Consider the following 20,834-nt stretch of genomic DNA (forward strand, 5'->3'; position numbering starts at 1 on the left):
TAATATACATATATACCACAATTTTTCATATCTCTGTTTGTACATAAGGTATGTTGACACCAAATTCAAATATTCATACATGTATTTTGTATAATGCTGACCATCACATTCCACCATCCTTGCTAATCCCCTTCCCCCTAGTGTACATTTTTAATGGTGAAACATTATGAAATTTTGGGGGAGAGAGCAAAAGAATTTTGTGAATCATAGATCAAGGAGTAATTTTGAGTACTTTCTAGGTTTTAGAATTTAAATTATTTTAATTAGCCATTAATTACTTATATTCTTAATTTACTAGCAGACCATAAAATAAGACAAATGTCATTAATCTCTCCACTTAATTAATAAAACATGAAATTACAGAATTTACCTGTGAATCTGTAAGAAACAAATCACGTCTTTATATCTCTCAAGTAAGTGTTTCAAAATTTCATTAATATACTCCTCACTGTGATACATCAATTTCATTTGTACGCAAACCATACAACTTGGACTTTATAAACATGCAAAACATATTTTAAAAATCAAAGAAAAAAAGACTAATAGAACTAAGAACTGACTTTAAGAGGAAAATCACCCTCTAACTGATGAGAACAATTGACCTACTGTGTCTTCTCAGTTGAATGGAGCCTTAAAGATAAACAAGAAATCATTTTGAGCTTTGGATTAATCAGCATAATAAATCTTGAAACAATGCCATTACAAAGGAATTTAGCCTTCACAGTTTACTGTATGATTTAAGGTTCCATCTGACAAATGTGTTAAACTGAACCAAAAGGCAAATGCCTAGAATTCTAATCAACTTGTGGGAAAACTATTACTAAGAATACCCCTTTTGCAAAAGAATTATCAAAAAGAAAAGGGAAAGAAAAAAAGAAAAAGCCTTCTATATTATATGTGCTTCCAAAGACTAGCTATCCTTAAAAAAAAAAAAAAAAAAAAAAAAAAAAAAAAAAAAAAAAAAAAAAAAAAAAACTGGTGAATTATTCTCAGGAAGGAATTTGGACAATCTAACCTAAGCACTTTAGAACATGGAGTCATGAAACCATTACACAATTATACATTGGGCTAAACATTTACTTTTCTAAGGATGAAATTTTTCTGTATTTCAAATTAAAATTGGTAACATGATGTTAAATACTGTGGTTATTAAATATGGGAAATAAAATTCCCTGAAATTATATTCCTCTCACTTAACAGCTCTCTGTTAGCCAAGCCTGAATGTAAAGTTTTGTTGGTCCATGTAAGGCTATTGAAAGAAATTGATGAGAAAAAGGTGCCACAGAAATGAAATTTAAAATATAAAAGCAATATCTTTCAGTACTTTATGGCTCACTTTTTGACTTCATGGATATTTATTATATTTATCAAGTTTGGTTATCATAGACATTTATATGCTTGAATAATTATATTCTGTTGAATATTTGAATTTTATATGAATATACTTCAGAAAAAGAGTGTAGTGATTAATGTGTCTGTTAATTTTTTTAGGTTACCTTATCTAAATTTGTGTCCAAATCTTATTTTGGCTGTTTCTCTGAGAATGTTTTGGAGATTCACAGTTAAATTGTTGCTCTTTGAATTAAGTAAATTTACCTGCTTTATATGGGTGAGCATCAGTTATTCCATTCAAAATCTGGATAGAAGCCCCCTGCAGCCCCAGCCCTCCAGTCTCGCAAGGAGTTCTGTCAGTAGGTATCTCTGAGACTTGAACTGCAGTCTTGGTCCTGGATCTCTACCCTGTAGATCCAATCTATAGATTTTGGACTTCACAACCTCCATAGTAATATAAGTAAATTCCTTAAGGTAAATATTTTTCCTCTAAATGCACACACATTCTATTAGTTCTGTTTCTTTTTAGGACCCTGTGTACTGGGAGATTTGAATTTTTTAAAAAAGTTATACCATTTAAACACAATAAATTTCTAATTTATTTTGTTTTTAGCTTCAAAAATATTGAAATAAAACACATCAAAGGAAAGTACACAAATACAAGTATTCAGCCTAGTGAATTATCTCTAAGAGATTATAGTCTTTTAAATGTTGCAATTACATGACAAAAAATTATCAGGATTAGAAAATCAGCCATGAAGCTAAAATATGTTTTAAACTTATATAGTAGTAAAACATGAATAGAAGCTATAATTTGAAGCCTTTAATTTAAATGAAGCTGAACAAAAAGTAGATGTTAATGTAAGAAAAATTACTACAGATAAAGAAGTAGAATTTACTATGCCAAGAGTTTTAATCTGCCAATAATGTGACAATTCTACTTTTATGACTTGAAAGATGTAAAAGAAAAATGGCAGAACTAAAATAAGATAGACAAAATTACTAAATACACTTGATGACTGTAGTGCATTTGAATGGCTGATAATATAAGCAAATTAACTTAGTAAGGATATAAAGCTATAAATAGGCCATTAGGTGGAATCCCTCCAGCCAAGCCCACACGGACCCTTGGGCCGAGCACGGGATCTCAGAAGGGGAAGGAAGCGGTACAGTCCCATCCCCCACAGCGGACACTCCACCGAGGCAGTCAGCGGCCACCATCCGGTAAAGCTGAAGGATACACAGCCACTCTCCTTCAGAGTTCAACATCAAAACAGGTTGGTGTCATTCAGCTCACCCCCCAGACAGCGGGAATTCGCATAAAATCTCTCCTAGGCTTGCCGGGAGAGGGAGTATCAAGCTGAGCCTCCATAAAGACTAGGGGGAAACTAGAGACACCTGACCTCCAACCCCTCCTCCCAGTAGCAGCCAAAAGGAAACCTGGCTAGCCAGCACTGGGGGAGGGGCAAGCAGAAAAAATCAAAGTGATAGAGTGCCAGGGATCCCAACTGCAGCAGGACCAGGGAGATCCAGGCCAACTGATTCGCGCAGCCTGCCCTGCGGCTACAGAAGGCGTGGCGCCTCAGTGAAGCCATTAATTAGAAAGCAGAGAGGTTAGGGACTGCCATTAGGTGGAATCCCACCAGCCAAGCCCACACGGACCCTTGGGCCGAGCTGGGATCTCAGAAGGGGAAGGAAGCGGTACAGTCCCATCCCCCACAGCGGACACTCCACCGAGGCAGTCAGCGGCCACCATCCGGTAAAGCTGAAGGATACACCGCCTCTCTCCTTCAGAGTGCAACATCAAAACAGCGGACACTCCATCCAGGCAGTCAGCGGCCACCATCCGGGAAAGCTGAAGGATACACCACCACTCTCCAACAGCTTGCAACATCAAAACAGCCAGCAGCAGGACCCGGGAGATCCAGGCCAACTGATTCGCACGGCCTGCCCCGCAGCTACAGAAGGCGTGGCGCCTCAGAGAAGCCATTATTAGCAAGCAGGGAGGTTAGGGACTGCCATTAGGTGGAATCCCGCCAGCCAAGCCCACCGCCTACGCCCGGAACAGGCCCAGCGACCTGCCAGCATGGTAGTCACGACACCCCAATTGGAATGGGACAGAGCAGAGCCGCCTTCCACTCCCGGAACAGGCCCAGAGAGACGCCAGCGTGGTAGACACGTCACCTCAATTGGAGTAGGGGCACAGCCGCCGCCCGCACCTGCAAGGGAGACTTTTCAACTATACAAGAGCAACATAAATAAATAGGGGGTAAATTTCAAAAACACAACAGTTGCACCAAGCAGAAAGAAACGCAAGCAGTATGAAAAGACAAGGAAAGAAAGGACCACAAGCAATGCAGGTCAACTCAACTTTAGAAGAGGTAATAGCTGCAACAGATGGAATATCAGATAAAGAGTTCAGGATATATATGCTTCAGATGATCTGGAGTCTCAAGGAAGACATGAGACAGCAAAATCAGACAATGAAAGATCACATTGACAAACAAATCCAGGAAGTAAAAGATCAATTTCACAGGGAGATAGAGGTAATAAAAAACAAACAAATAGAAATTCTAGAAATGCAGGAAACAATAAACCAACTTAAAAACTCAATTGAGAATACTACCAGCAGAGTAGATCACTTAGAAGAGAGAACATCAGACAATGAAGACAAAGTATTTCAACTGGAAAAGAACATAGACAGCTCAGCAAGTCTGCTAAGAAACCATGAGCAGAACATCCAAGAATTATGGGACAATATCAAAAGACCAAATTTAAGAGTCATTGGGATACAGGAAAGCACAGAGCTCCATTCCAAAGGAATAAACAGTCTATTCAGTGAAATAATACGAGAAAACTTCCCAGAATTGAAGAATGAGACAGAATCCCAAATCCTAGAAGCCTACAGGACGCCGAATGTGCAAAATCATAAGAGATCCACACCTAGACACATTATAATGAAGATGTCCAACATACAGAATAAGGAGAGAATTTTAAAAGCTGCAAGAGAAAGAAAGCAGATTACATTTAGGGGTAAACCAATCAGGATAACAGCTGATCTCTCAACACAGACTCTGAAAGCTAGAAGATCCTGGAATAACATATTTCAAACACTGAAAGACAATGGGCTCCAACCAAGAATCTTGTATCCGGAGAAATTAAGCTTCAGGTTAGAAGATGAAATTAAAACCTTCCACGATAAACAAAAGTTAAAAGAATTCGCAGCTAGAAAACCATCTCTTCAAAAAATCCTTGGCAAAATATTACAGGAAGAGGAAATGGAAAATAACATTGAAAACCAACAATGGGAGGTAGGACAGTAAAGGGGGGAAAGTAGTCAAAGAGGATAACAAATCAGGTTTAGTAACATCAATAAACAAATATGGATAGAAGAACAAACCATATCTCAATAATAACCCTAAATGTTAATGGCTTAAACTCACCAATTAAGAGACACAGCTAGTAGAATGGATCAAAAAACAAGACCCAACAATATGCTGTCTACAGGAGACGCATTTGATAGGAAAAGATATACATAGACTGAAGGTGAAAGGTTGGGAAAAATTATATCAGTCATATGGACCCTGGAATCAAGCAGGAGTGTCCATACTCATATCTAATAAAATAGATTTCAAGCCAAAGCTAATCAAAAGGGATATAGAAGGACACTTCATACTGCTCAAGGGAACCATACACCAACAAGACATAACGATCATAAATATATATGCCCCAAATAATGGTGCAGCTGTGTTCATCAAGCAAACTCTTCTCAAGTTCAAGAGTCTAATAGACCACCATACAATAATCATGGGAGACTTCAACACACCTCTCTCACCACTGGACAGATCTTCCAAACAAAAGTTAAATAAGGAAACTATAGAACTCAATAACACAATTAACAACCTAGACTTAATTGACATATATAGACTATACCACCCAACATCAAGTAGCTACACTTTTTTCTCAGCAGCACATGGAAACTTCTCAAAAATAGACCATATACTATGTCACAGGGCAACTCTTAGACAATACAAAGGGGTAGAGATAATACCATGCATCTTATCTGATCATAATGGAATGAAACTGAAAATCAATGATAAAAGAAGAAAGGAAAAAGCAAGCATCACCTGGAGAATGAACAATAGGTTGCTGAGTGATCAATGGGTTTTAGAAGACATCAAAGAGGAAATTAAAAAATTCCTAGAGTTAAATGAAAACACAGACACAACATATCGGAATCTATGGGACACATTGAAAGCAGTTCTAAGAGGAAAATTCATTGCTTGGAGTTCATTCCTCAAAAAAAGAAAAAACCAACAAATAAATGATCTCATACTTCATCTCAAAATCCTAGAAAAAGAAGAGCAAAACAACAGCAAAATAAGTAGAAGGCAAGAAATAATTAAAATCAGAGCTGAAATTAATGAAATTGAAACAAAAGAAACAATTGAAAAAATTGACAAAACTAAAAGCTGGTTCTTTGAAAAAATAAATAAAATTGACAGACCCTTAGCCATGCTAACGAAGAGAAGAAGAGAGAGAACCCAAATTACTAGCATACAGGATGAAAAAGGCAATATCACAACAGACACTTCAGAAATACAGAAGATAATCAGAAATTACTTTGAATCCTTATACTCCAATAAAATAGAAGATAGTGAAGGCATAGATAAATTCCTTGAGTCCTATGATCTGCCCAGATTGAGCCAGGAGGATATAGACAACCTAAACAGACCAATAACAATAGAGGAAATAGAAGAAACCATCAAAAGACTACCAACTAAGAAAAGCCCAGGACCGGATGGGTATACAGCAGAGTTTTACAAAACCTTTAAAGAGGAACTAACACCAATACTTTTCAAGCTATTTCAGGAAATAGAAAAAGAGGGAGAACTTCCAAATTCATTCTACGAGGCCAACATCACCCTGATTCCGAAACCAGACAAAGACACTTCAAAGAAGGAAAACTACAGACCAATATCTCTAATGAACCTTGACGCAAAAATCCTCAATAAAATTCTGGCGAATCGGATTCAAATACATATCAAAAAAAATATACATCATGATCAAGTAGGATTCATCCCTGGGATGCAAGGCTGGTTTAATATACGGAAATCAATAAATGTTATTCACCACATCAATAGACTTAAAAATAAGAACCATATGATCATCTCAATAGATGCAGAAAAAGCATTCGACAAAGTACAGCATCCCTTTATGTTCAAAACGCTAGAAAAATTAGGGATAACAGGATCATATCTCAACATTGTAAAAGCAATCTATGATAAGCCACAGGCCAGCATCATTCTGAATGGAGAAAAATTGAAGGCATTCCCTCTAAGATCTGGTACAAGACAGGGATGCCCTCTCTCACCACTTCTGTTTAACATAGTCCTCGAAACACTGGCCAGAGTAATTAGACAGATGAAAGAAATTAAAGGCATAAAAATAGGAAAAGAAGAACTTAAATTATCACTATTTGCAGATGATATGATTCTATACCTAGCAGACCCAAAAGGGTCTACAAAGAAGCTATTAGAGCTAATAAATGAATTCAGCAAAGTGGCAGGATATAAGATCAACACGCATAAATCAAAGGCATTCCTGTATATCAGCGACAAACCCTCTGAAACGGAAATGAGGACAACTACTCCATTCACAATATCCCCCCAAAAAATAAAATACTTGGGAATCAACCTAACAAAAGAGGTGAAAGATTTATACAATGAAAATTACAGAATCAGAACAAATAGCACAAGATAAACAATAAGAGCAAGTAGATATAATAATGAATGGGAGGCCCCAAATTGTCTTTTCAAAGTACATTTGAGTCCTATTAGTCATGCATTTTTATACATATACAACAAAAATAAAAATGAAAGTTTTGAATGATTTTGTTAGCATTAATCTGTCTTTATAATTGATGGCCCTCCTCCCCCTTTTTCAGACTCACCAGCTAAAAATTACAAAAGAAAAAAACATTATTCTTTGCTTCCAAGTTTGATAGGTTTTCTGAGGGAAATCTCTATTGTTTATTTAAAACACCTCTTTGGGTGAAATTAAATGTTAATTACCAAATTATTATTTCATTTCAGCCACGAATGAATGCATTTTTGCATGCAGATATATTAACTTTTGAAAGAGCAATAGCTCAATTGTTGTATAGCATGGTAGTTTTCTTTCAGATGTATGAACCAATAAAAATGAATGAGCTTTATTCAATAGTACATTTTTACATTTATCTTAATTGACTAAAGTATCCCTTGATTCTTTTGCATATTCATCAAAATATTGTGACAGTTACATAGGGAAAGAAATGATCCCATTTCAAATACTGGTAAAAACAAATTTCCATGAACCAAGCTTTAGTAGATATGTCAAATAATTATCTCTTTTGAAAAATTATGTTTTCCTTTTAAATGCAAAGAAGATGCAATTAATAGACTACTGTGTTCTGCCTAAATGAACTAATAATAACAACTATAATAAGTATTTCAAGATAAAGTTGTAATGGCGGTTGCTTGACAATACGAGTATGTGTTTATTATGTTTAGGAGTAAAAACTTCAAGGGAAAGGTAAGTGAAATCAAAGGACTTGAGACTAAGACCTTGCAACCCAAAGAGAAACATACGGAGTAAAATGCTTTTGTCTTGGCATTTCATATCAATGGTTTTTTTTCAGGGCTGGACAGACAGCCATCCGTGGGCCCAGCCTGCCTGGTAACCATCACCACAGTTAACTCTTGTCCAGAGTATAACTAGGATGTGAAGAACTTAGGTCAGTGATTACTTTACCTCTCTCTCTCTCTTTCAGTTCAAATCAAGCCAGTTGTGAGTGAAAAGCTGTTTCTTGCAATTTCTTAAATTTAACTGGTTGTGTGCTTTCAAAAATGACAAAGCTTATTCTTCTTTTAGCTAAAATTGTTCGATAAGAAAATACTCTCTCTCCAGCTGTGGAATTGATTGATGTTTTTAAAACCCCCAAGGAACTTCTGCTGGCTGCTAAGGTTACGGTTGCAAAGAAGAAAAAGATATGGTATGTGTTTTATGGACCAAACTTTCATGATTTTTGCTTGATTGAACAGATGATTACACAAATGGTACTGGAAAAATAATTGCTGTAATTAATCAGCATTTTAAAATTGGTTCTATTAATGCTTAAATATTTTAAAATTTCAATTAAATTATTTTAAAATATTGAGACATCTTTTGGCCACTGTATCATTCCAGTAAGAGGGGCTGCTGTGATGAATTTTCAAAATGCTATATTCATTTTTAGACGGTTGTTTACAGCTGGAAAAATCATTAAGAACCTACTTAATGAGGATTAAATACACTGGAACATTTATGAGCATGCATTTTGAATGCTTGTGCAATATTAAGACAAAGGAGAAAAAAGAAAGCAGTAAGAAGATTCCTTCTTACTTCTCATTTTAAGATGTCACTGTCAACCCAGCCAATCCAAGCCAGTTTGGCATCTATAATTATGACATTTTTCAACAATCTGAGGGACTTGAGCACTTTAAAGACCCCACCCCCCAAAATCTTTCTGCTAGATTTTATGATATAATAAAAGCAATTTTCAGGAAATTCTGCCACAATTAAATATTTATTAGCAGGCAAGCATACAAACAGTAAACAACCTATTTTTTTTCTTTTTTTAACTTGGTAAAGTCTCCCTCCTTGGTCCATAAGGAATTATGATGGAAGTACTTTGCATGAAATTTTTATTGGAAGCAGATGCTACAATATTCTAACAACATGATTAGGTAAATGACGAGTCAGCTGGGGAACAGAATCCTCAAGCCTAAATAAACTATTAACTACATTAAGTATTTCAAGATAAGATTATAATGGAGATATCTTTATGGCATTATCTCTATGCTTTTTAAGTCTCTCCGTAAAAATGATTTAGTGCAACTGAAAAGTAAATAAAATATATTTGCAAGCTATGGAAAAAACAGAGCAGAGCTGAGTCCTAGAAGATGGATCTCCTTTCCAAAGACTCTGTAAAGCCCATTCAGGCAACAGTGCAGATACTTGTGTAATATTATTAGTATTTCAGTTTAGGGTTACAGAATTAGCATATCAGGGATAACAAAAGTTTTAAGGGTATCAGTTTCCTGATCACACACTTCCACATTTGCCCTTTACCGAAATCACATTGATTGGTCTTTCTCATCACCCATTTTCACAGTCGCCCTCTACCTCCCAAAGTCTACAATGGTACATTGCCTTCAAGATATCACATCTCCCAGGTACTTAAAAAAAGAGATGATCTAAAACATTGTTTATGGTAAGTGTCCTTTAACTATTAATCAAGGCAATTGGTCTGTTCTTTTCTTTATATTCTGTAGTACATATTTACTGGTTTGGGTATCAGGTTAATGCTTTCTCGTTAAATAACTCGGCACAAAAACATGGATAGAAGTGTTCTTCCTCTATTTTCTGCAAGATTTTATGTAGGATTGATATTGTTTCTTATGAAATGTTGGTTAGAATTTACCATCTGGGATGGAGTCATTTTATGATAGCTGATTTACTTATGAATTCAATTCTTTAAACAGATGTAGGGCTGATCAGATTTTCTAGTTTATCATTGGAAATTTGTTTTTAAGATTCTTAAGATGCATTTCTACTAGTGAAACATACCAATAGTGAAGTTATATAATTTTATAGTAATTGAGTTCTTGATATGTATCTAATTTTAAGATTCCAGTTTATTATATTATTCTGTTTTCCTTGTCTGCTTTAAATCTTATTTGACTTCTTTTTAAATGTCATCTAAATCTCATCTTTAACAAAATATCTTATTCATTTTACTTTCTCATTTTTTTGCCACATCTTCCCTCCTTTTTCATTTGTTGTTATCTAGATTTTAATGGGGATATATAGTCTTTTCTCAAGTCGTCACTATGTGTTTTTTTTTTAATGAGAGAGAAAGAGAGAGAGAGAGAGAGAGAGAGAGAGAGAGAGAGAGAGAGAGAAATTTTAATATTTATTTTTTTAGTTTTTGGCAGATACAACATCTTTGTTTGTATGTGGTGCTGAGGATCAAACCCTGGCCGGATGCATGCCAGGCCAGCCCACTACCGCTTGAGCCATATCCCCAGCCCTATTTTTTTTTAAATAGCAAACTTCAATGATGTATTTAATTTGTTCTTATATGTCTTTTGTAGCATCTCATATTTATTATTATTATTTTTTGCATCTCAGAGTTATTAAATGTTATACTTTAAAGTGCTATTTAAAATAGTTTCCAAAACTATTTTTAATGTGAGTCTTTTCTTAAAAAAGGCAAGGTTTTGAATTTCTGGGGACTTTTAAAAAATCATCTTCTAGTATTTGAATGAGTTTGGGTGAATCTCCATCCATGTTCAAATTTTTTCTTTTAATATTTTCAAGATATTTTATCTTCATCTTGCTTCTAGAGATATTGTTGAAATGTGTAGCTCTGAATGTTTTTCCTGATTGGCTCCTTCCTTTGAAGCTTTTAGAAATTTCTGTTATCTCTGATTGATTCTTTAATTACCGGTGTGTTCTTCCACTAACATTACATAGCAAGTGCTTGGTGCCTAAATCACATAGAAACCCAGGATACGGCATCTAAGGCATCAGCTTTTGCAAAATATCAGCACTTTATTATAGGTTGACTGGCAAGGAGAGAAGAGGCGTGGCCAAAATTGTCTTCAGGGTCTCCTAATTGGGAAGGAAGGTAATTGGCCTGGGGTAAGGGGAATGGAGACCTGATTGCTTGTAATCAGGAGTTGGGATAAAATAGTCAGCACCTAGTAAGCCAGTGCAGGGAATATTGGATAATTGTGATTCTTCCTGCACTGTTGACAGAATTCCTTGCTTCTATCTAGCTCCACCAAACCCTGTTCTAGTTCTTCCTGGTCCACTCATCAGAGACTTTTGGTTTCATCAGGTTTCAAAGTCATTTTGGATCAGGTCTTTTTTTTTTTTTTTTTTTTGAGGTGGTACTGAGGATTGAACTCAAGGTCACTTGATCACTGAGCCATATCCCCAGCCCTATTTTTTGTATTTTATTTAGACACAGGTCTCACTGAGTTACTGAACACCTCACTTTTTGCTGAGGCTGGCTTTGAACTTTCTCAATCCTCCTGTCTCAGCCTCCCGAGCTGCTGGGATTACAGGCATGCACCACCACACCTGGCAGATCTTAGGGTTTTACACCTGATTTTGAAAAACAACTTGAACAGATTTTAGAAACAAGGAAATTAGAGTTTTATGACTTTTTCACTAATACTTCCTCTTTTAACAATCTCTGAGTTCTTATAGAAAGAATGTTTTGCTGTGGTCTGAATGTTTGTGTCTTCTCAAAATTCTTATGTTGAAAACCAGTCCTCAGTGGGACAGTATTTAGAGATGCTGAGGCTGCAAGGACAGAGGTCTGTTGAGTGAGACTAGTGCTCTTATGAGAGAGGCCCAAGGGAGATGTGTGCCCCTTTTCTACTATGTGAGATTGCTTGGAGAAGGGACCATGCATGAGGCTCAAGCCTCACCAGACACCAAATCTACTGACATATTGATCTTGGAATTCCAGCTTCCAGGACCATGAGAAATAACTCTGTGTTGTTTATAAGCCAGTTTATAAGCCACCTAGTATGTTTGGTATAATGGACTAAAAGAATAAAGATGTGTTTCATTTATTATTGGAAAGGATTCCTCATCATTCTTTAAATATTTTTCCTCTTGTTTTCTATTATACTGTCCTTCCTAGGGTTCTATTATCTGTACACATTTTTATTTTGCTTTTGTTGTCTTAAATTTAATAATTACTATGTCTTTTACTTCTCCCTTTTGGGTAGTTACTCACGTGTTTCTTCCATTTTCTAATTCATCCCTCAGTTATATATTTCAATTCAACTCTTACCTAACTACCATGACCCTTCTAGCAATTATCTTATTTTTCAATTGTTTATTTCTTTTAATGTGTTCCTACTCTAATTTGCATTAAAAAGATCTTGTGTATTATTTGAGATGGCTTAGTTTGTTCTACTAGATTTATTTATATTTTTGACTTGTTTGTTCTAATCCTTATGTTTCAGAAAGACCATTTTATTATAGGTATATTCTTGTCTCGGCAAGTGGTTTTTCTCTTCAAATTCATTACTTCATTTTATTGGGAAATTTCCTCCTAGACATATCAGATACCCTGTTAGAAGTGAGTCTGGGAGATGGGATCTCCAATCACAGAGCCCTGTGGGTTTCAAGAGAAAGATCTGACATGGTGTATGTTTCGAAAGGTCCAGAAGACAGGAAATTACAGAATTACTTGTCATTTAGAAAAACTCTTCTTCTAGGTATGGTAGCCTACAACTGTGATCCCAGCAATTTAGGCAGCTGAAGCAGGATAATTCAAGTTCAAAGCCAGGCTCAGCAAAAGCAAGGGGCTAAGCAACTCAGTGAAACCCTGTCTCTAAATAAAATCCAAAATAGGGCTGGGGGTGTGGCTCAGTGGTTGAATGCCCCTGAGTTCAATCCCCAGTACCAAATAAGTAAGTAAATAAATAAATAATTAATTAAATACAGTAAATAAAAAGAACTAGGGAAGTAGCTCAGTGGTTAAGCACTCCTGGGTTCAGTCACTAGTACCCCCACTTCCCCCAAAATTAGAAAAATTCTTCTCATTTAGATTTCAAATTTTATCTTTTATTTTAAAAATTTTCTTTAAATATAGAATGCTTCATGAATTTGTGTGTCATCCTTGCAGAGAGGCCATGATAATCTTCTCTGTATCATTCCAATTTTAGTACATGTGCTGCTGAAGTGAGCACAAATTTTATCTTTTGATAGAAGCCAAATTGAGAAGGAAGTCTCATTCTGTTATTCTATTAGCTATTAAAGGAGGTGCATTAAAATCTCATGGCATAATTGTAGATTCGTTAATGTAAACATTTAGTTATGTCAGTTTTGTTGAATGTATTTTCAAATGTGTAATTGCGTGCACATAGATTTAGGATTTTTATGTCCATCTGATGGATTATGTCTTTCATTATCAAACATATCCCAGTGACTGTGGTGATGCTCTCATCTGTTTACTTTCAAATATTATGCATCACAGTATTTATGATGTATGTATTCTAATTACCATATCATTTAAAAATTGAGCCTGATATCTTATTCTTTTCTTGAAATATCCATTTGACTTAAATTTAATTATTGATATATTTGGGATAATAGCAACAGTCTTTCAATTTACTTTACATATGACTGATGTCTTTACATTCATTATTCTATTCATTCTTGTCTTTTTTGAATTAAAAGATATTTGAAATTATTTTATATTTCTATATTTAATTGGAAAATGTATACTTTTTTCTAGTTTTTTTTTAGTGGTTAATTTAAAGATCATTACTTTAGAAAACAGATGTGTGATTTAAAGCATTTAATAAAATTAGGGGTTTTGTCAATTCCTCTATAATGCCAGATTCTAGAACATTTGAACCCCTAATCCGCCTCTCATCATTTAACAACTATTGTCACGCACGTTGGTTCTGCATATATTTTAAATCTCACAACACATTAGTTTTATTATTTTGTATAGCTAACATAAATATCCTTCCATTTAAATCTCATTCACCTTCACTGCTTCTTATCTTTCTAAATAGCTATTTGGGATTGTCTTCATTTTGCCAGAAGAACCTTAGGAATTTCATTTGTGGCTCACCCCTGAATTTTCTTATATGTTCTGGCTGAAGGTGTATACCTTTTTTTTAAATCTTTTTAAAGAACCAATTTTGGTTTCATTGATTTGTCTATTTATTTCCTGAGTTGTCACTGATTTCTGCTGTAGTTGTTATTTTATTAGGCTGACTTTTGTTTTAAAGTGCTTGTCTTAGCTTCAATTGCTTTCCTTTTTCTAATTTCTTAAGGTAAAAGCTTACTTATTTTAGATATTTTCCATTTCTAGTTTATGTATTAAATAACATAAATTCCCACATATTGATTTTTCTGTATTCCACCAAATTTGATGTTATATTTAAAAATTTCTCAAGACCTCTTTGACACATGTATAATTTAGAAATGTTATTTAATCTCCAATTTGTTTTCTAGCTATTTATCTGTTGTTCATTTGCAGTTTAGTTCCCTTATAGTCTAAAAACATACTTGTAGCCCAGTGTGGTAGTGTACGCCTATAATACCAGTGGGTTCAGAGGCTGAGTCAGGAGGATCACAGGGTCAAAGCCAGCTTCAGCAATTTATTGAGCTTCTGAGAAATTTACCAATACCCTGTCTCAAAATAAAAATTAAAAGGGTTTGGGATGTGGCTCAGTGATTAAGTGCCCCTGGATTCAAACCCTGGCACCAAAAACTAATAAACAAACAAACAAATAAAAACATACTTTCTATGATATCTATTCTATTAAATTTGTGAAGATGTGTTTTATGGCACAGAATGTTGTCTTTGTTAATATTCCATATTAACTTGAGAAGAATATAGATTCTTTTGTTGTTGGATGGAGTTTTCTATAAATGTCAATTAGATCAAGTTGATGTTATTCAGTTCAATTCCCTCTTAACTTATTTTTTCATTGTTGGAATTACTGATAGAGGGATGTTGAAGTTTTCACTTTAAAAGTGGCTTTGTAAATTTCTCTATGTCATTCTGTCTGCTTTTGCATTAGGTATTTTGACACTGTCTAGGTGCTTGCACATTGTGAGAAACTAGAAACTGATGTGACTCCATTTTTTGAGAAACCAGCTTGTACCTCAAGAGGGAGGGCGCATGACCTGTCCAGAGGGAGGGGGCGTGACCCTTGTCCATGGAACAACCCACAGAGCACTCCTAGGCACATATCCACTCTGCTGAGTTGTTTAATAGCAGAGATCTGTGGTGCCAGATGTCCCTGACTCAGTTACGCTAGGTGAGGACCCATAGCAACCCCCTAGCAACTACCAATCAGCATGAGACAGGAAAAATATATGAAATGCCAGGTGACCCTCCCAATAGTTTCAATGATTGATAACATGATTAGGCAACCCTGCAGTTTAGTGTATAGTCTTGCAACCCCTTGCAACCTAAACCAATCAGTTCAAATGTGTCCACCACTTGAACTAACCAATCACCCTTACCCAACTTGTTTCCACCAGTGAATGTGCTAATCAATGTTAAGAGTTGTTTGATTTTCCCGCAGTATGAAATGATTTGCTGTGTGATGTTGTAATGCATAGAGTATCCTGCCAAAAACCTATAAATCCTCACTGAACTAAGGGTCAGGACTCACTCCTCAGAACCGCTGCATTGGAAACAGTTGTGAGTCCAGGCTTGAGCTTGCAATAAAGACTTTTGTGTGATTGCATTGCCTTTGGATCGCGGAGGTCTATTGGGGTCCCAAGAATCTGGCATTACAATTCGAGATTTATTTAAGTGAGAAGAAAAGAGATGACTCCTTCAATATATGAGGGGAGCTAATAGAAGGTTTTCCCTGTTAAATGTACTATTCTATGGGCTTATAGCTTCTAGATAGGGGCATTGATCAAAATGAATGCTCAATACATATTGGGAAAATGTTGTGGCCATCAATTAAAATCTATATTAAACAGTATTTTAAAAGTACCATAGATAGGGGCTGGGTTGTGGCTCAGTGGTAGAGCATTTGCCTAGCATGTGTGAGGCACTGGGTTTGGTTCTCAGAATCACATATAAATGAATGAATAAAATAAAGGTCTATTTGTTATGCTCAAGTTTGGGACCCCCAAAAGACCACCAGAGACCAAGATCGATGTAAGCAGTAAAGAGGCATTTATTGGGAGCTAGCTTGGTCCTCACACACCTTGGGAAAATCATAAAACAACTCTAAAACATGATTAGCACATTCACTGACAGGAACAACTTGGGTAGGGGTGATTGGTTACTACAAGAGGAGGATTCATTTGAAGTGATTGGTTTAAGCCACGAGGGGAGTACATGCTGCACTACACGGTTTCGCAACATGTTATCAACCACCATAAACTACTGGGAGGGTCATCTGGCATCTCAGGTATCTTCCCTGTCTCATGCTGATTGGTGGCTGCTAAGGGTTGCTATGGATCCTCACCTAGCCTGGCTGAGGCAGGGACACCTGGCTCCACAGATCTCTCCTGTTATTTGTTGATAAACAACTTAGCAGGGTGGGAATGTGCCTAGGAGTGCTCTGTGGGTCTTTCCAAGGACAAAGGTCACGCCCCCTTCCTTGGACAGGCTTTGCTCTGAGGTAGAGGCTGGTTTCTCACTAGTGCTCTTGTTGTTTACTTCCTTTTTGTGCCCCAATATCAGTTCAATAAAGAAGACAATGTTTTGAGAAAAAGAAAAAAAGAAGTTCTATTTTTGCTTTGCTAGCAAAAGAGAAACAAGGGGACTCCTAACCCAGAGGCTGTGATTTCTACCCATCAAGGTGAAAAGAGGGTTTTTAAAGAAGTACATTCCAGGTGTGTCCTGACCGGGGTGGGGATGGGGTGGGGGGTGGTGATGTAATTCACTAGTTAATCTGGGAGAGGGTCGTGTCTTAGATCTTCAGGTACATCCTAAATCTGAATTACTTTATTCCTCTGGTGGGTGTGTGCTCAAGAACAGATAACCTGGCCTAGGATAGGGAAGAAGGGTAGGTAATCCTGCTTCCCCCAAGGTTAGGGAGGGGATAGGAAGAAGAGGGAAAAAAATATCCATTTAATAATAAGACTCAGTGGTTAGGAGGAATTATCCTTATCTCCCAGAGTTTTAGGATCTGGTCACAAAAATCTTCTTCCCATCAACATTATCTTGGGCCTGCTTTTCTGCAGCAGTTAACAGTTAGTTTGCTGAGGAATGTGACATATCCTGTCCACTTAGGCCAGGCAGAGCTGCAGGGGAACTGCTTTTTGGAAAAGTGGGCTCTTGAGCGCAGTGGGCGAATTTTATAGAATTATTCTCTTAACCTCATCTTTCCATCATTCTCATCTCTTACACATTCTTACAGTTTCTGTTTATCTCAAAACCTCTTCATTTTGCCTCCACAGTGATATGCTGAAGAGTGCTTTTATTAGGTAAGGAATTCCAAGTTGACAATTTTTCTTTTTAGTTCTTTAACTGTGTCAATCTATTGTGTTCCCTTTTGAATCTCATCTTTCCTCCATTGAAGGTAATTTGTTCTCCTAATCCCCTTATTGCTTTTGGAATTTTTTCTTGGCTTTTAACTGTCCAACAGTTTTACTGTGATATACTTAGGATAGACTATCTTTTTAGTTATCCTTCTATGGATTTGTAGAGATTTTTAAAGATACTCAATGATGGCTTTTTAAAATATTGTTTTTGATACATTCTCCTTTCTATCTTGAGTTCCTATTGCATGTTTCATAGGCGTCTCTTTGTGTGTTAGTTTGGGTTTCCATTGCTCTGGGCCTCAGTTTAGTAGTCCTATCTTCCATGATTGGTAATCTGCTTTTAAACCTATTAGTTACATTTCTAGTTTCAGTTAATATATTGTAAGTTCTGTAATTTCAGTTGTGTATTTTATTTTCCTTGTATATTCCAACTTTCTACTGAAACCTTTAATATTTTAATGTACTTTTTACAGTTTTTACCCTATTTTCTTGGATAAATTAATTATAATTATTTAAAAGTCTTTGCCTATTTACTTCAATATCTGGATTTTTTGGGGGGTGTTAGGGGGTACTGTGGTACTGGAGATTGAACTCGGGCACTCAACCACTGAGCCACATCCCAGCCCTATTTTGTATTTTATTTAGAGACAGGGTCTCAGTGAGCTGCTTAGTGCCTTGCCTTTGCTGAAGCTGGCTTTGAACTCCCCATCCTCCTGCCTCAGCCTCCCAAGCTGTTGGAATTACAGGTGTGAGCCACTGTGCCTAGCTACACTAGCTTATTTTGTAGTCATGTTATTAGTTTCTAGGTGTACTCACATTATTATCTAAATATTTAAATCTCACTACCAAGCAATGAAATCACTTTATACAGTTAAAAATCAAATAAATGCTAATTACAATAGATAATATAACAATTCTTATTTTTAGTCCACGTTTACTTCTTAAGGCATGTTCTGGAAGTTGCATCTACCCAATCCCTATAAATAGTGAACTCATATGTGTTTTACAAAACTCTTCTCCCAAGATTTTGATTTATGTTACATTTTGAGAATCACTATTCTGAGTCTCATATTTCTTTTCAAAAATGTTCACTCAAATGTAAATGCAAAAAGCTGTTATTAACATCATTGTCATAATTAATTTAAAATGATTAATGAACTTGATTTCAGTTTTCCTGGTTTAATTATTTGCTAACGACGCCAGTTTAATTAATTATTCATGTCAACAAATATATGATTCCTCTTTTCATAGATTTTCATAATCCCATCAGAAAAGCAGATCTTTTATCAATGTATAGCACAGATCACCTGTCACCATTTTTATTACAGTGATTTGCTAATTTGATACTCTTTAAATAGGGCTCTATTCAGTCCTGCTTTCATTAAGTTTTTCTAGTCTACATATTTTCAAAGGACTTATTTCTAATAAATTTCACCTAATGCATACACAAACATCATTTCCACTGGTGAAAAGGGATAACTTCACTAATGCAGATTTATACGTGTTTGTCATGTATAAATTCTGTAATTTCAGAATTTATATGGAGTTAAGATATATTTTTTTTCATTCTCCCTGGGGAATATATTCCTTAGAAATTAAAACTTTTTTTAAAAAAAATATTTTATTTTATTTTTTAAATTTCTAGAACAAAAAAAGTTTAATTAAGTTTCCCAAGACAACTGAAGTGAATAGTTCATTACTTCCAGGTCCTTAAACTTATTCTTTAGGGAGTAGAGGGGATTTCTTTGGTGATTCTATTGAGGTTTTTGGCAAAGTAATCCAAATATTTCCCATCCTTGGGGCATCCAAGAAAATGCATTATGTGCTTCTTTATTTAAAGTCTTTATAACATGTCTGTTTTGTTCACCTTTGTACAAGTAGCAATAGTACAGACTGCACCATAGTACATACCTGGTAAACATCTCTTGAATCTCTGAATTTGGGGGTAAGAATTTTATAGGTAATTTCACTGTTGTCATCTCTATTTACAGCATAAAAGCAAGTTGTATTTTCTTGTTGAATTTCATGCATATAGTAAATATTATCTTTTTTAACTTTCAATTTTTATTTTATTTTTTTTAGTTGTTGATAGTCCTTTATTTATTTCACGTGATGCTGAGAATCGAACCCAGTGCCTCACACATGCCAGGCAACTGTGCTACCACTGAGCCCCAGCCCCAGCCCGCAAATATTATCTTAACCTGAACATTTATATGCAAAATAAACTATTGATTTTTTTCCTGTCTTCTTTATAACTGCCATAATTTTCAAAGTGCCTGCTCAACCAAGTTAGTGGGACATTTTCCTCTTCTCACAGAACCATTTTTACTAGGTCAGAAACCAAAGCATGAACTCGACAAAGCACTAGAAACTGAAATGCAGAGTTGGAGAAGAGAAGTTTTAAAGGAATAAATGACTGCCAACATATGAATAAAACTCATCTCCCCGAAAAGTTCATTGATGTATAACCTCATATATCTGGGGGAGACATCTGGCTTCAAGATGGCAGGCTAAGCACATGAAGAAACTGAGAACAGATGAAATGTAGACGTTAAAAAAAAATTCAATCCTGCATTTGTAATAAAGTTTAAAGCCAATAACTACATTAGAAAGAAACTGTAAAACTTCCATATACACAGAAAAGTAAAGAGAGCAAAGAACATGTAATCAGGCAAATAATAGACACAATTATTTTTTTTTTAAAAGAAAAAGACGGTATCATAAATATGAAACATCAAATAAGATGGCAGCAATAAGTTCAAATAAATTAACAATAACAATAAATTGGGTTTAAGTATCTTAGCTCTTTATCTTTAATAAGCTATCTACATTTGATTTTCTAGACATATGCCTAAAGCAAAGTGAAATAGGATTATGTAAAATGAAGAAGTACGAAAAAGTCTAGCGAATGCTAACAAAAAGAAAATGGTTAGACTCTATTCATAGTCAGAATTTGAGGCACAAAGCATTAAAAGGATCAAAGAGTGTTATTTCCTTTTGACAAAATGAATACTTCCCAAAACAATGTAATAGTCAGGAACTTACAAAATACCTATACTGGTTGAGCTTGATAAGAATCTAACACAGTCCCTATCAGGCACCTCCAAGCTGTTCCAGCCTGCACAACATAATAAGAGCTACAAATAAACCTTTGTGGTGGTAAGCCAACCATGCCCCTCAAAAAATGCAACAAACAGAAAACCCAAAATTACCCCCCTCCAAAAAAAAACCCTCTAAAATAACAAATCTAGTTTTACTGAGCAATTTTAAAATATCTCAGATTGGTTGGGGTTGTGGCTCAGTGGTAAGAGCACTTGTGTAGCACATGTGAGATACTAAGTTCAATCCTCAGCACAATAAATAAATAAATAAATAAATAAATAAATAAATAAATAAATAAATAAAGAGACTGTGTC

The 20,834-nt window shown here is 35.5% G+C and overlaps 1 non-coding gene across 1 annotated transcript; it reads right to left on the reverse strand.

Moving 5' to 3' along the window:
• Positions 1–13,026: 13,026 nt before the first annotated feature.
• Positions 13,027–13,133, reverse strand: LOC144252607 (U6 spliceosomal RNA). Its single transcript, XR_013343030.1, has one exon. It is a non-coding gene; the product is annotated as a U6 spliceosomal RNA (small nuclear RNA).
• Positions 13,134–20,834: the final 7,701 nt, after the last annotated feature.

This window comes from Urocitellus parryii, unplaced genomic scaffold (assembly GCF_045843805.1).
Source record: "Urocitellus parryii isolate mUroPar1 unplaced genomic scaffold, mUroPar1.hap1 Scaffold_48, whole genome shotgun sequence".
Taxonomy (NCBI): Eukaryota; Metazoa; Chordata; class Mammalia; order Rodentia; family Sciuridae; genus Urocitellus; species Urocitellus parryii.